Raw genomic sequence first — 14,702 nt, 5'->3', positions numbered from 1 at the left:
GTAACGCTATTGGTCTTGTATGGGGCCTGCTATATTGTCTACCAGGTCAATAAGGAATTTTGCAGTTCAAAAGGAAGTATGACCACAGAAAGGACGCCAGAGTTTAGGAATGGCAGATTTCACCTGCAGACTCTGAGTTGGTCCTGTGCTCACAAACCCTGTTTTGCTGTGGCTCTATTGGAATCAGAAGTTGTTTAAACTGTTCGAGACATCTGGGGTACATTCGTAGCACTGTATTAATGAAGAGTGATTTTCTACTTATGTCGGGGAGAAAACATGGTGGGGGAAGGGAGAGGTTGGATCAGGGTTTCTTTTGTTGGTTTGACTGCTGATTCTGATGTTGTTCATATTTAAATGTTTTTGTTACAATGTAAATAAAAAAAAGATTTGCAGTTTTAGAACCAAGCTTACTATCATGATCTTGCCTTTAATCCTGCAGCACAGGTTCAAATCTGGATTGTAACGCTATTGGTCTTGTATGGGGCCTGCTATATTGTCTACCAGGTCAATAAGGAAATTTGCAGTTCAAAAGGAAGTATGACCACAGAAAGGACGCCAGAGTTTAGGAATGGCAGATTTCACCTGCAGACTCTGAGTTGGTCCTGTGCTCACAAACCCTGTTTTGCTGTGGCTGCATTGGAATTGATTGGAGGAAACAGGCATCTTTCCAGGTGCGCCTAATTACTGAGAATGCAGAGCTGAAGTCATGCAGCCACCCAAGTGCTGTGTGCAGAGGCAAGTCGAGAGAAACTGGAGAGCAGATGTCTCTCCTTTCATGGGGCCAGATCAGATACATGTGTGCAGCAGAGGGGTGTGGGTCCCAATAGTGCTTGCAACAGTAGTAGTTGAAGAAATCAAGCGAGGAAGCAGAACCAGTCCGCAATTCAAGTGATTGTGGAGTTGGGAAAGTGAAGCTCTGTACTCCAAATCAGCTCAAATACCTTGCTGGTAACAGTAGCCAGCTTTCTTAACACTCACATGCATTTTGGAGTGAGATAAACTTGATTGTAGAAATGGGAAATGTACCACAGATAGAAATATCAAAGCTGAAACACTGGCGTGTTATAAAAACCTTTTTCTTTTCCCATTGTTAAGTGTAACTTGATGCCAAACACACCTCTTGTTAATACTGAGAATTCTGCCGGTAAAGCCAAAGATTCTTAATACACTCTCCCAAAGTGTTACAACCCAGTTTTCAAATATTAAGAAGTCACGCATGAGACATTGTGGCTGAGTGCCTTGGAGGCTAAGAAGCTGATCAAAATGTGGGAACGTGTAACTTTGAAGTGGCAGTTTAAAGTTAAAATGAAATTGCATTTGCAATTAAATTAGACTACAATTGTTTTTATTGGAAAACTGATAACTTGTAACATCACAAACAATAAAGCAGAAATGATAAACGCATTGGAAGCTGAGCAGAAACCGCCAAAGCCAATAGCCCAAGCCCTAGTACTGCATATCCAGTTCATCTAAGAACTAAACAATATTGTTTAAGATTTGTTGAAGCTGCATTACCTCAGTGACTTCCAACACTAGGAGTGGCAAAGGTTTTCCACGGCTGGAAAGAGTGGCACATAGCCTTGGGATAGGCACTGAGGACACAATGCCCTTGAAGCTGGGGAAGGGAGCTCGGTACTTGTTCAACATAACTGATGTTGGTAACTACAAGGCGGAAAGAAAGGCAAAGAGGCTGCCCTTTCTTGTGACACAAGAGAGAAGAGTGCCTTGCCAAGGTGTGGAGGTCGAAGAAGTCCTGTGGAAGTTGCCTAACCTTATAAATTACAAGAGCAGCAGAGCCGCAGAATTGTGGTCACAAATACAATTGTCAGTATTGTAATAGTCGAAGGTACCAGGAGCCAAAGGTCAACTGTGGGTATGGCAGCCTGCTCTCACATTTGCATCAAGGGAGTCGCTGGAGAGAGAGCAAATTCCAAGCAGAAGCATCCTGGCAAATGTGTATAAGGCAATTGCCAACTGAAGTTGCAAGCAAAAGAGTTGCTAAGCAGAAGTGGTACTTTTGTCTTCAACTTTGTGCATCTTTTCCTGGAGAGAGGCTACCAATGGAACTTTTTTTTTCTTTTTGGAACTTGTAATGGTGAATCTTTTCTTCGAGTAAAGAAGAACTGTTACCAGTGTTTTTTTGTTTGTGTGACCTTTTCTTTTTTTGAAACTTTTCAAGATGTTTCTTTTCTTTGGAAGAATTAACTTTGGGACATTTCTGGGGGAGCAAGATCTGCCCATAACAAGTAGAAGTCATCCAAGACACTGGTTGTTAGTAACTTTTCATTTATGTTGTTTTCATATTTATTTAATTGTTTATGTTGTTTAGTGTTAAGGTTAGTATTGCGAATGCTAGGAGTTTTTACCTTGGATCCTAGACTAGGCAGGGAATGCCCTTGTAGAGTAGGGTTTATTGTGCGTTTTTGTTTAAAATATCATATTGAAGCCTGAGAAAACTAAGCAAAGTCTTCAGTCTTGCATTGCTGACCCCTCACAAAGGTCTAGCTGTGATTGACGAGTCATGGATTCCAGTGAGGGAATTTCATAATTATGTTCCATCACTGATGCTTTGCAACCTGCTATTCTCATTTAATAGCTCCATTGTAGGAATGTGATTCCAAAATCCAATGCAAAAAACAGCTCCAACAGAGAGTAAATGCACTCTATTACAAAGTCATCCCTCAAACTCCCATTGGCTAGCGTTGTGCAAGGACCTCTAATCCCCCTACATTCTCAGTCCTCATTAGACACATTGACAAAGCAGAATCCCCTTCCCCATGTGCTTTCTTTCCATAATCAGTCATGGCTTTCAAAACATAACCTCTATATTATTTAATAACAATTCAATGTATGATTTGTCGCATTTGGTAGGACACATTTAACCCAGTATTCGACGTGCAAAGCTTTTACAAGAACACTTCAAACGAGAGGAGGGAGACAAACAAGCAACCATATTTTTGATCACGTAATACACATTTTATCATGTCAGACGCACTGGCATCCCATGTTTACTCCTTCTGTATTCCTTCACGTTACCTTATTTGTGACTACCATCTCATATCATACAGCCTTCAGCACACACCCTGCTTATCTTCCTAAGAGCCCAAAAAAACCATAAAACACTGGCAAACATTGGTCTCCAGCACCCCTTCCATGTGTTCTATGAACTAACCCCAGTTTGACTTACCATTTGGCTGGACTTAACAACAAGACACTGTGCTCCTAGGAAGATTTGTTCCCCATATCTACAAACCCATTTAATCGTAAAGCCACAAACCCAATGGCACTTCATTTAATCTTCGCCTCAAGTATCCATTTGATGCTATCGGCAGCTGCCCAAATGTGGTTTGCTTCATTCCACATTCCATCACCAGGTCATTCAACCCTTCAGGCCATGCAAACTTCCACTCCCCAAACCAAACTCTCTGCAGCCTACACAAAACCCAGCTATGGGGGAAAGGTGAAACAAACCCCAGATTCCCCTAATATCTTAGAACATGTTCCCATCTAAACCATTATCAAATACAATCTGTGCATTGTTCAGGACTACCCCACCTCTCACTGTGACTTTCCCTCACTGACTCCTCTTTCTTGCATGCATAAAGCTCCTTGCTTACCGCTCTAAGCCCTACATGTTGTACATTGCACAATTACATTGTGTCCCCATAACTTATATTATGTTGCTATGTGATGCAAATCTAAAATATATCCAAACTAAACAAAAACTAACACTTCAAGTAGCACTTATACCAATCCATTTATCTACCCTGAACCATGTTAAATGGCAACATAACGTCGACATTGCGTCTAACCGAGTCATACCATTGTTCTTATATGATGTGCGCAACATGAACCTCTTTCCTATGTTGGGACATGAAACTTGCATCCCAAAGCCATTCTCATGCCTTTTATCATAGGCTGGATGTCTGCATGGTCACTGAATAGAATTGCAAGTTCGCATTGGGTCATGCATCTGAAGCCAGAGCATTGGCTACTGAGCTCCTGAATTGGCTTATGTCCCTGTATATAATATAATAATACTTGTATCTTTTCTTCTTTGTTGTTGAGAGTAAATTCATGGCTAATTGCTACCCCTCTGTGATTAAACCACAGGCACTACCTGGCTTACAGAAATTGCCCAGTGCTGCAAATGTCAATGGCACAGAATTAAGAATTTGGACTTTATTATAGTTATGGGGCCATTTAATATGGTAGTGGGAGTAATTATATTTGCCACCTATTTTGTTAATGAGATTCTACATAGAGCACAGTTTGACAGTTTATTTATACCTGTTTATAAATTGGTAACCCTTTGATACTGCCCCCCACCAGGCCCCCTTCTGAAACGTTCATAGAGTCATGCTCTTATCAGTGTACCAACTCAGACAAATATTGATATGCTCCACTGTACTGTATTGTGCATGTCGTGCACACAAATTCTCTTGTCTAACTAGTCCTAGGTGGATGAAAGTAGACACATTGATAAAGTACCTAAAACCTGTACTTCACATCTTTCTTTATTATTTTTCTACATTGCAGCACATACTGAAGTGAATTAGGCAAATATGCTCAGAGACAGGTACTAAGCCTTTTGAAAATCTCTATTTTGCTCTGAAGATTCAAATTAAGACAAAATGAATGCCTGTGGTGTGCAACATCACACTACCACGGCAGTGCACAAACCCATGGGTGATCTGACCAGTCAGACTTAGGCCAAGTTGAGCCAGAATCTGAGCTCTGTCCATGGAACAGGTGGGGAATCTCCAAAGATGGAGGAGATGACTACATTTGAAGTGGTGGCCAAAGGGCTAATTACAAGTGAGCTGGTCATTGGTGTGGGAGTCATGGACATCTAAGCAGTCACATAATGTCAGCAACATGTGTGTATGATGTATTTTATGTTGTATGCACATTCAAGGTGTGTATATTTGATGAGGCATTTTTTCAGGCTCCTTTACTTTCTTTACTTTACATTATTTTATTTGTATCACGCAATAATGGACCCGGAGGCATGAGGGCCCCAACAGAACGAAAAACGAAAAGACAAACACATAACAGTTAGTCAGAGCCAGCTGGAAGTCTCGGAACTATGTAGAAGCTAAGATTAAGCAAACAACCAGGTTTTACATTTTTCTTACAAGGCTTGACTTTCAGTTTGAGCCTGAGGTCCAACGGGCGACCATTCCATGCAACAGGTGCTGCCTCTGAAAAGGCTCCCTTTTTGGCCTTTCTGGGTCTGCTTCGGGGGATGACCAGCATTTTAGAGTTGTTAGATCTAAGAGTTCTGATGGGGGTCTTGATTGTGATCAGTTCTCTCAAGTAGCAAGGCAAAGAGCCCTGTAGACACTTAAAGGTAATCATGAGGAGGCGGAAACAAATTCTCGCTTCCACTGATACCCAATGCAGGGCTCTTCTGGCTGCTGAGACGTGATCACGTCTCGCAAGACCCTTTATCACCTTCACGGCCCATTCAGAATAACTTGACGGCGGTTGGTGTCACCTTTGCTGATGTCAGTCAAGAGGCTGTACCAGTAGTCCATTTTAGTGCCTACAGTGGCTCTGGCTAAAATTTCAGCATTTTCCTGTGAGATGAGAGGACACATATGAGCAAAAAGACGCAGGTAGTAGGCTCCTCCTAGACCACACTCCCCACTTGGGCCTGCATGGAACGGTGCTAGTCTGGAGTAACCCCAAGGCATTTAACTTTCTTTAACGTGTTGATCTTTAGGTCACCAAGTTGGAAACCCCCATATGCTGAACCCAGCTTCAGCTTAGAGATGGTACTGGTAGAACCCACGATCATGAGCTCAGTCTTAGACCTATTGAGAGCCAGGCCATTTACAGCCATCCATATATCTATACAGGAATAGGCCTCATTCAGCCTGGCTTCATCCTGCGCGTGGGAGAATGACAACAGGATGATACACTGAGTATCATCAGCAAAATTAGTAAACCATATCCCTTCCTGCTCCAACATGGCAAAGAAGGGGACGGTGAAGATATTATAAAAATAGGGGGAAAGACTTGCTCCCTGGGGGACCCCATATTCAATTGGCATTTCAGCCGCCTCCGTGGTCTCTGAAAAGACGCTGCTTACCCTGTTGTAAAGAAATGAGGCAACCCAGCGGGGGGCTGCTGGAGAAAATAAGGCCACTTCTTCGAGCCTGGAGAACAACAAAGTGTGGTCTACCAGGTCGAAAGCGGCAGAAAGATCCAGCAGCATAAGCATGGAAGCAAAGCCTTGGTCAGTATGTGCAAGAAGCCTTGATTTTAATTCCAGCAATGCCGTTTCCGTGCTCTGACCAGCTCTAAAACCTGATTGGCGCAATTTAAGATGGAGGAATTATTGAGGTGAAGGGCTACCTGTTTGTATGCAACCCTGTCCAAACTCTTCAGCAGGAAGGCACTGTTTGTGATGGGCCTGTAGTTCAAAGGGTCTCCCAAGGGAGCTCAGGTTTTCTTTTAATAGGGGGGTCACCCAGGACCGTTTCAAATCATCGGGCACAATGCACTCTCTAAATGAGGCATTTACAAATTGGTGTATTGCTTCATGGGGACAGGTTTTAATGATGATGGCGGAATACAGGTCCCCTTTACAGCTGATGGTCTTAAGGTGAACCTCAATCTCAGTCAGCTCCTCCAAAGAAATCTTGGTGAAGGAGAATTCGGGAACTGTAGGGCATCTTTTAAATCCCTCAGAGCTTATAATATTGGCCCCATTAGAGACTGCATCTTTTTTCATGAGAATGTTGCCATTAATACCCTTTAACTTTGTGCCCATAGCGTCCTGGATACCCTGACACTGGACCGTGTCTTTTACCACTGAGCCCTAGTCCGAGACTGGAGTGGACTCTTGCTCCTTTAAGATTTAAACAAGTTCTTTAGTCTCTGACTTGGCAGAGATGATCCTATCATTAAGAAAGTTCTTCTTTGCATCCAGGAGGGCAACTTTGTAGGCTCTAAAGGACCCTTTGTATAGAATGAGAAGGCTGGAGGTAGGATTACCTTTCCAGCTATAATACTGCTTAAGCATGGTTGATTTAAGCTTACGAAAACCATGTCTTATTTTTTAAAGGGGGTTTCCGATTCCTTATTTTCTCAGGGGCTAGATGGTGGGTAATGTTTGCAAGGATAGTGGTGAGGGCTTTAGACATATTCGACACCGAACATGAGGGTGAGATGTTAATGGCTGTATTGAGCAAGGGGTTGATTTTTTCCAGAGTAAGAAGTCTGGAATTTCTGCCCTTAAAAACAGGCAGAGCTTTGCTTCTGTTTTTTAGTGGAAAAGCTGATTGGATGAAGAAGTTAATAAAATGGTGGTCAGCCTACGGGCAGGGGGTAACCAGGAGATCTTTAATTAGCACATTGGTGGCTGGCACCCAATCCAGGGTGCGTCCAAGACAATGAGTAGGGTGACGATTGATTTGGCCCAGGTCCACATTTGCTAGGGCTGTCTCCAGTTCTAAGCCTCTAGAATAATCCTGGTGGCCTAGCCAAAAATTTTAATCGCCCATGACAATGACACTGGAGCAAGGTTTTAAACAGGACACCAAGTGATTAGATAGTGCTGTAATAAAATCTTCATTGAGGGAGGGGAGCCTATAAATCACCAAAAGGTCAAACGTCGCCACACCATTGAGTCCAATTTTGACCTGAATGGACTTGATGCCTTCCATAATTGTCCCAGCTTTTTCCCAGATCGTGAGATTCGATTTAAAAATCAATGCCACTGCCCCACCTCTGCCATTAACCCTGCCTGCTCTCAGCATTGAGTAGCCCCCCGGGATAGCCAGATTGCGCATGGGACCCGCAGCACAATGAGCCCAGGTTTCTGTCAATGCACAAATATCCAAGTCTGTATTCTTGATATGTGCTGCTAACTCAGTAGCATGTTTTACCAAAGATCTGGTGTTAAGCAGCAGGCATGGCAAATTGTGAATGGTTGACACTGTGTGGGAATCTTTAGATGTCTTAGCATCGGCATCCTGAGCGCTAGGGGACAGAGATTGGGATGCATCAAAAGGGGGGCAGTACCAGTAGCACTAGTTTCAGGCTGGAGAGGCCCTCCTCTATGACTAAGAAAAGGTGGGGGTGGGGAAGAATGCGGTGTGGGATTTGCAAGGTTGGCGTCCTCTGAGCACAAAGTAGGAGTTTGAGCCAAGACACTGATGGCAGTGGAGTTAGGACAACTATTGCTGTTGCTGCGTGCAACCACTGAAGGCACATTGGGAGAAACCACCACAGTATTTATTGGGCTCACAGGCAATTGCTGTAAAGTTGCTTGTTCTCGGGAAAAGGACAAGGTTCTAGCCGCCTCGATGGTAGCCAGAACTTCAAACAGGTCCATAGGAGTGCAGCAATAAGCAAAGGGTCCAAGAGCAACAAGGCTAAATGATAGCTAGCCTGAGTCCGACACGGACTGACACAGACTGGCTAAGCCTGTCTGCGCCGGCTTCTGTTCCCTCCCTCATTCCTCAAGCAATGTGAACACACCCTGTTCCATGTAATGGGGTATTCCAAGAATGATAAAGGTATCATCCCAGCCAGAGAGAGTGTAACATAGCAGTACTTGCACTGATGACTATTTTGTTCATTCATGTGAGGATGAGTAACTGGTAATTTGAATTATGAATGCAACACACATGGTACAGCGGAAAATCCCATTGTCACATCTGTGGATGGACATGTGGCCCGACTACAGTTGCATTTTAGGAGACATGTATTCAGTGTTCCATCTGGTGTCCTGTGCTGGCCCAACATCCTGGGATGGCATTGATGGAATGACTGTCATCAGGCCCTGGGCAGATTGTCAGTGGGTAGCATGGACTGGGTCCTTTGAGTTATGCCACAAATGTTGCAGCTACATTGCAACACGTGCAAAGACTCCAAAGTACGAATGCAACATATGAAAGAGATGGTGGTTATGAGGTTGAAAGTCCCATATTTGTTATCATGCCTGGTTTTGTAGTAAGCCACGATGGCTCAACCTCAGGGGTAGTAAGTAGGTAGGACTCATGTGCAGTTATGGCACAACATTGAAGTATGATACTGGCAGAGCCCATTAATGCAACCGGCATACCCATGTATGTAGGTATCTTGATAGCCTCTTCCGCGAAGTAGATTGATTCAAGCACTGTAGTGTTTGTACGTGAGAATGTCAAGTGCACTGTTCAATCTGCAGGTGTTTAGCACATGTTCTCCATTCATTTGGGAGTGTTTCACAAGACGACCAGTGTATGCACCCACAGTCCAATGTCTTACATGCCATTGTAGATGTCCACCCATTGACATTACCTAAAGTTAAACGAGTCATTGATGTTCCTCTATCCACAGTCTGAAATGAGTTTTTCCTGGTATTGTTCACACACACTGGACAGGGGATAGGGCAACAACCGTGTTGAATGGCTCCTGGGTAGCTTTTCATCTGACATGGGTGATATGTGTCCTAGCATATGAGGAAGCATTGGTGGTCTTGCTGAAATGAGATGTCAAATCCAACAATCATAAAATGATAATCCTGATTTTATCTTGCAGAGGCCATTCAGGGAGTGTCCGGTAAAAGGCAGCAGGCTGTGGTTAGTGCCTCTTCCAATATTTGCTTTAGATTGATTGATATGTTTTAGGCCAAAACAAAGATGGTGTGAAGGACATTGACACTGAGGGTGCATTGCATGTAACACGTTTGTTTATTCAGCATGTGTTGCACTCTTTAAGTAGGTCATATAGGATAGCTGTAAGGGTCCAGAAGGCTGATAGAATGCATGTGATGCTAAGTCCTTGTGGGACTTTGTATCATCATTGTAACCTAGGTTGGTAAGTGTTGAGGTGTTTCATAGTTGTTTTTTTGTTATTTTGCTGGCTGGAATCACCAGAAGAAGAAGAGGTTTGATCATTCACCTTTACAGGGCAGCCACTTGTGTCTGGGGGAAAATTCACTTTGCTTGCTGCCCATTGTGGGCAGGCGTAGAGGCAGAGTCTGAGGAGGAGAACCAATGCATCGTGGCCTTGTCTGGGATGAGCATGCCACAACAGCCATCATGTGGAAGTGGAGCCAAAGAGAGTGCAGCACATGGGAGTCTGGAATCAAATGTGACTTTTCTCAGGTGTGGGCACAGCTGCAATGCCTATGTCTGTGTCTGACCATTGGCATCTGCTACTGTGGAGTGTGCAGTGCTAGGTTGGGCCAATGCATCCGGTATGGGAAGGCAGCCGAGGATGCATGCCACTGTGTTTTGCAGGCAAATATCTTCATACATGTATTTGTCCTGCCCAAATGGGAGCCGCTTGCCTGGCAGCCACTCTGAGTGGAAGGAGGACATTCTGTATGAAAGTGGCAGGCAGGGAGAAGTCATGCAGGACATATCACAAAATATTCAGCATAAGGGCAATACTGTGGTTACAGCCATTCGTGATCTTAGGCATGATATGGATGTTATGAGACAGGAAATGCATCAACACATGCTGCCTTTGAGACAAGCCATTTCCCAGGAGATGTTGGCAAAAAAAATGAACATTTGTAAAGAGATGTTGGCCTTGAACTAAACCATTCATGACGAGATGTCATCTTCAAAGGAAACCATTCACAAAGAGCTGTCAGCAATCAGGTAAACTATTAGCCAGTAGATGTTGTCTTCCAGGGACACCATGCACCAAGACAAGGTAGAATCCAAGGAAAGCATGTACTAGGACATGGTTTCCATTGGTAGCATTATGCATTCCTCCCTGTCACGAGAGATGTAGTGGCTACAGGGGACCTGATATTAACCATGCATGGATGAGTGTCCCCCAGGCAGAATGTACAACTGGATGTTGATCCCAGTGACTATAGAAAGGGTGCCGAGGTTCAAGACTGAAACACAGCTGGCATGGTTGTTGGCTTAAACCTTTATCAAAATCAAAGAGAAAATCTGTCTCTCCCTATTCTAAGAGGGGTTTCCCGGCCTCAACAAAAACACTAAGGAATCATTCCGGATGTCCATGAAATAAAGAGTCCACCGCCCTGTGTCAAAAACCCTACTTCTATCCCTTACACTTGTAAGTAATATAAAAAGTTGGAGGATCTTCTTAGTCCAGAAGAATGGCTCCCTTTTTCTGGACATTGGCTCCTAGTTCCACTTGTCAGGTAGAATCTTTGCCCAATAGAATGGCTTCATTCCCAATGTCTCAATTTGTTTTCAAGGTACCAAAGTTCTAGGCCTAAATGCTAAATAACAGCCACGTTCTCAGTCCAACTAAAAATTGTACACTTCCACCTCAAACATCAACACCCCTTATTGCCAAATGTTATTTCTTCACTATTGGTGTTCCTTCAGAATTCATCCCTTCTCTAGGCCTCTTACTCCCACTGTTTTCACAGTGCCAGGGGAATGACTCCCTTCCCCACGCCTCCTCTAAGGTGTTATTTGTAGTTCACCAGAGCAAGGGGGTTTTCTCCCTTCCCCTGGCCTTTTCTCAGGCTTGCTTTGATTGGGCTCTGAGAGACTGTCTCTCTTGCTCTCAGTGGTTTCACAATGCCAGGGGAATGACTCCCTTTCCTTGGCCTCTTTACAATTTCAATACAGTTCACAATACCGGGGGGAATGTCTCCCTTGCCCTGGTCTTTCTCTGACTTTGTTTCATAGTTCACATAGCCAGGGTAATGACTCCTTTCTCCTGGCCTGGGTCAACTCAGTTCACTAACCTGCCAAGCATGGTCAGCTTTCTTTAGCTTTGATCCTCTCTTCAGGTTCTTCCGATAAGACTGTGATGAGGAGCCAAAACTCTCTGCTTCTCTATTCTTCCTGGATTTTCCCACCAGTTCCAGAGTGAGGTTGGTGGCTCTCTGCGGCCCCACTGTACTTACTACAACCCTTTCGGGTCCCCAATGGCTTTCCAGCAACCTGCATATATTTGTGCATGATCAACAAGGGTTCCAGTTCCTCCTGGGCATATGACAACAGCTGTGCTGTCCCTGTGGCTTGCGTGGACCTCTTCTATACTACGGCAGCTCTGTAGCCTCTGACTTCTTCCCGGTTGTGTGGTTCTCTTTCCCGGCACCTCCCATACCTTATGAACACCTGGTGCTTCTGTCAGCTAGACTTCCATGCTGTCCCTCGTTCTCGGACCTCTCGACTCCCTCCCTAGCGGCCCAGTTTGCCTCCTCTTCCTTCGCTGGCCCACATCTGCTCTTGTGGCTCCACCAAGTAAGGCTAGACAAGTTGGTAAATCCCTCTTTGGTTTTTATTGGAGAGGTCCACAAGAAAAATAAACTTCTCCATCATGTTCTTGTTGGTAAATGTCATTGTTTCCATGCCTCCTCCTCATCCTAGTCCTTGTCCATGATGGTCTATGAGCTTAGTCTCTATTTTCCCTCATTTCAGTACTAATAAGAGGGGTAGACTGACAAGCATACATTGGGGCAAATGAAAAGAGAGGATTATTAGGGTTTGGGTGAGGATCAAAATACTGAATTCTTGCCCTGTGTCCTTCCTGTATTCCAAAGGGGGAATCCCTCCCCAAAATATCCTCCCACTGAGTACCACCTCCAGGGGGACTATCGGGTAGCTGACTCACCTCCCTGACCTCATGAGAAGGGTCTTCCCCTTCGGAAGAAGGGACAACACAGCAGGATTTGTCACATTATGCATATGTTGCCTCTTTGTCATGCCCCATGCATCGGTCTCCAAACACAAACATTCCTTCTGGGTTCTACCGCCTCAATTATCACATCACCGGCAATTTGCCAGTTGAAGATATTTTTGGATTGCTTCCACCACTAGTCTGTTCCTACAAAAAGAAGAACATGTCATTAGAAAATTCTGTATATTGTTCTATACCATAAAGTCCAGTAAAAACATTTGATTGCCTAAACTAGTGGAGCAACTGGGAAACCTGAGACACTGTTAGGCATTTATTCAAAGACATGGACAATGGGATTAGTTGTTTAGACAACACTTGTGTCCTACTATCTGTTTATTTGAGAAAAGGTTTTTAATATATGCTTTTATACGGAGTTTGGTTGTAACATTGTATTGCTGAATTACATTGTGTACTCAATGTGCTTGCTAAAATTTGGTTTTTCATAACACAAATAAATTAACAAATGTGTCACGGTTGTATTGGCACCAGACTTCCATGTCGACTTAACTGAGTTTAAAAAAGGTATTTTGAAAAATAAGGAAACTTGGATAAAAAGAAAAAAGATCTAAAGAAAAACGGTGATCCTTATTGTGTGATGCAATTATTTCCCTAATGACTCTCACCTTGTGAATGAAGTTTAGGATCACCTCAGTTTATGTGTGTTAATTGCAGTACAGCCTGTGGCTGGTGAGGTGTTTTAGGTACTTTTTTTTTAATGAACCCTCCTGTGTCCTCACAAAACCCCTGCATAAAGACTCCTACCAGTTGGCCAGGAGAAGGCAGCCACTACCTAATCCTAACCCAGGGATGGTATTAGCTGGCAGGATGACCTGGGTGGAGAAGGGCCCCAAGGGAATAGGATGGCTCTGTTAGGAGGGACTGGGACAAGTCGGTATATCAGGTCAAGTCCTTGACTGGTTTTTTTCATTTCTTAAGGATAGATCACAATCCCTTTTGCTGTCTCCTTATCTTTCTAGATCCTCTAGTCTCACCTGTGGTGTCTCTCAGGGTTCCGCTCTGTCACCCATTCCCTTTAATATATACAACTGAGCCTTAGTGTGCCTCATCTGCTCCCTCAGCATCAGGCGCTATTCTTATGCTGACGACACCCAGATCCTGATGCGGTTAGATCTTGATCGGACTGAGGTTGTGCCTTCATAGGTTCCTGACAGCTGTGGGGGAATGGATAGGCCTTAACTGGCTAAAGTTGAATGGGGACAAAATTGAGGTGTTGGTGGTGGGTCCCCCCCCCTCCCGGACTCTTCTCTTTGGATCTCAACTTTCTGGTCCTCTTCCTTGGGCTCTCTTCCTGTGCAGCACCGAAGGTAAAGAATGTGGGCGTTATTATAACAGCTACTCTCTCCCAGATATCATCAGTTTGCCAGACTGGGTTCTTCCATTTGAAAATCCTTCGACAAATCTTACATTTTATACCACCAGCCTTGCGGCCACCGGTTGTGTCCGCAATGGTTGCCAGTCGATTGGATTACTGTAATTCGTTGTATCTTGCACAGCCGAAGGGGCTGATCCATCTACAGTGCCTTCAGAACTTTGCAGGTCAGATAGCGACTGGATGACCGTATGGTGCCCATATTTCTCCAGTCCTACGCCGCTTACATTGGCTGCCAGTGCCACAACGTATTGAATTTAAGGCACTTTGTATTGTGCATCGGGCACTTCATGGTGTAGGAGTGCAATATCTGCGTGTCAAATTTTCTCGCTATTTCCCTAGGTGCTACTTGAGATCTGAGTCAGCTGGCCTACTGTGTGCACCATCCTTTCGCCGTTCCCAATTGGGTGGACGTGTTTTTTCTGTGGCAGCAGCAGAGCTATGGAACAAGCTTCCAGCTGAAATGAAAAAGATCCATAACCATCTGACGTTTAGGAAGGCCTTAAAAACTTTTCTTTTTTGTTAAAAAGGCTGGTCAATGGCTGGTGGATGTCTGCTGGGATGTGCCTCTCTCTCTAGCCCCATGATGCCTCCGGGTGACCGAGCGCTTTACAAGAAGTCATAACATAACATAACATAACAGGGATGCTGTATTTATCTTCTTTAGAGGGGATATTTCTGCTATGACAGAATA

The sequence above is a fragment of the Ambystoma mexicanum genome, chromosome 10 (genome assembly GCF_040938575.1).
Source record: "Ambystoma mexicanum isolate Mex_15411 chromosome 10, UKY_AmexF1_1, whole genome shotgun sequence".
In the NCBI taxonomy this organism is placed as follows: Eukaryota; Metazoa; Chordata; class Amphibia; order Caudata; family Ambystomatidae; genus Ambystoma; species Ambystoma mexicanum.
This window is presented reverse-complemented; position numbering follows the sequence as displayed.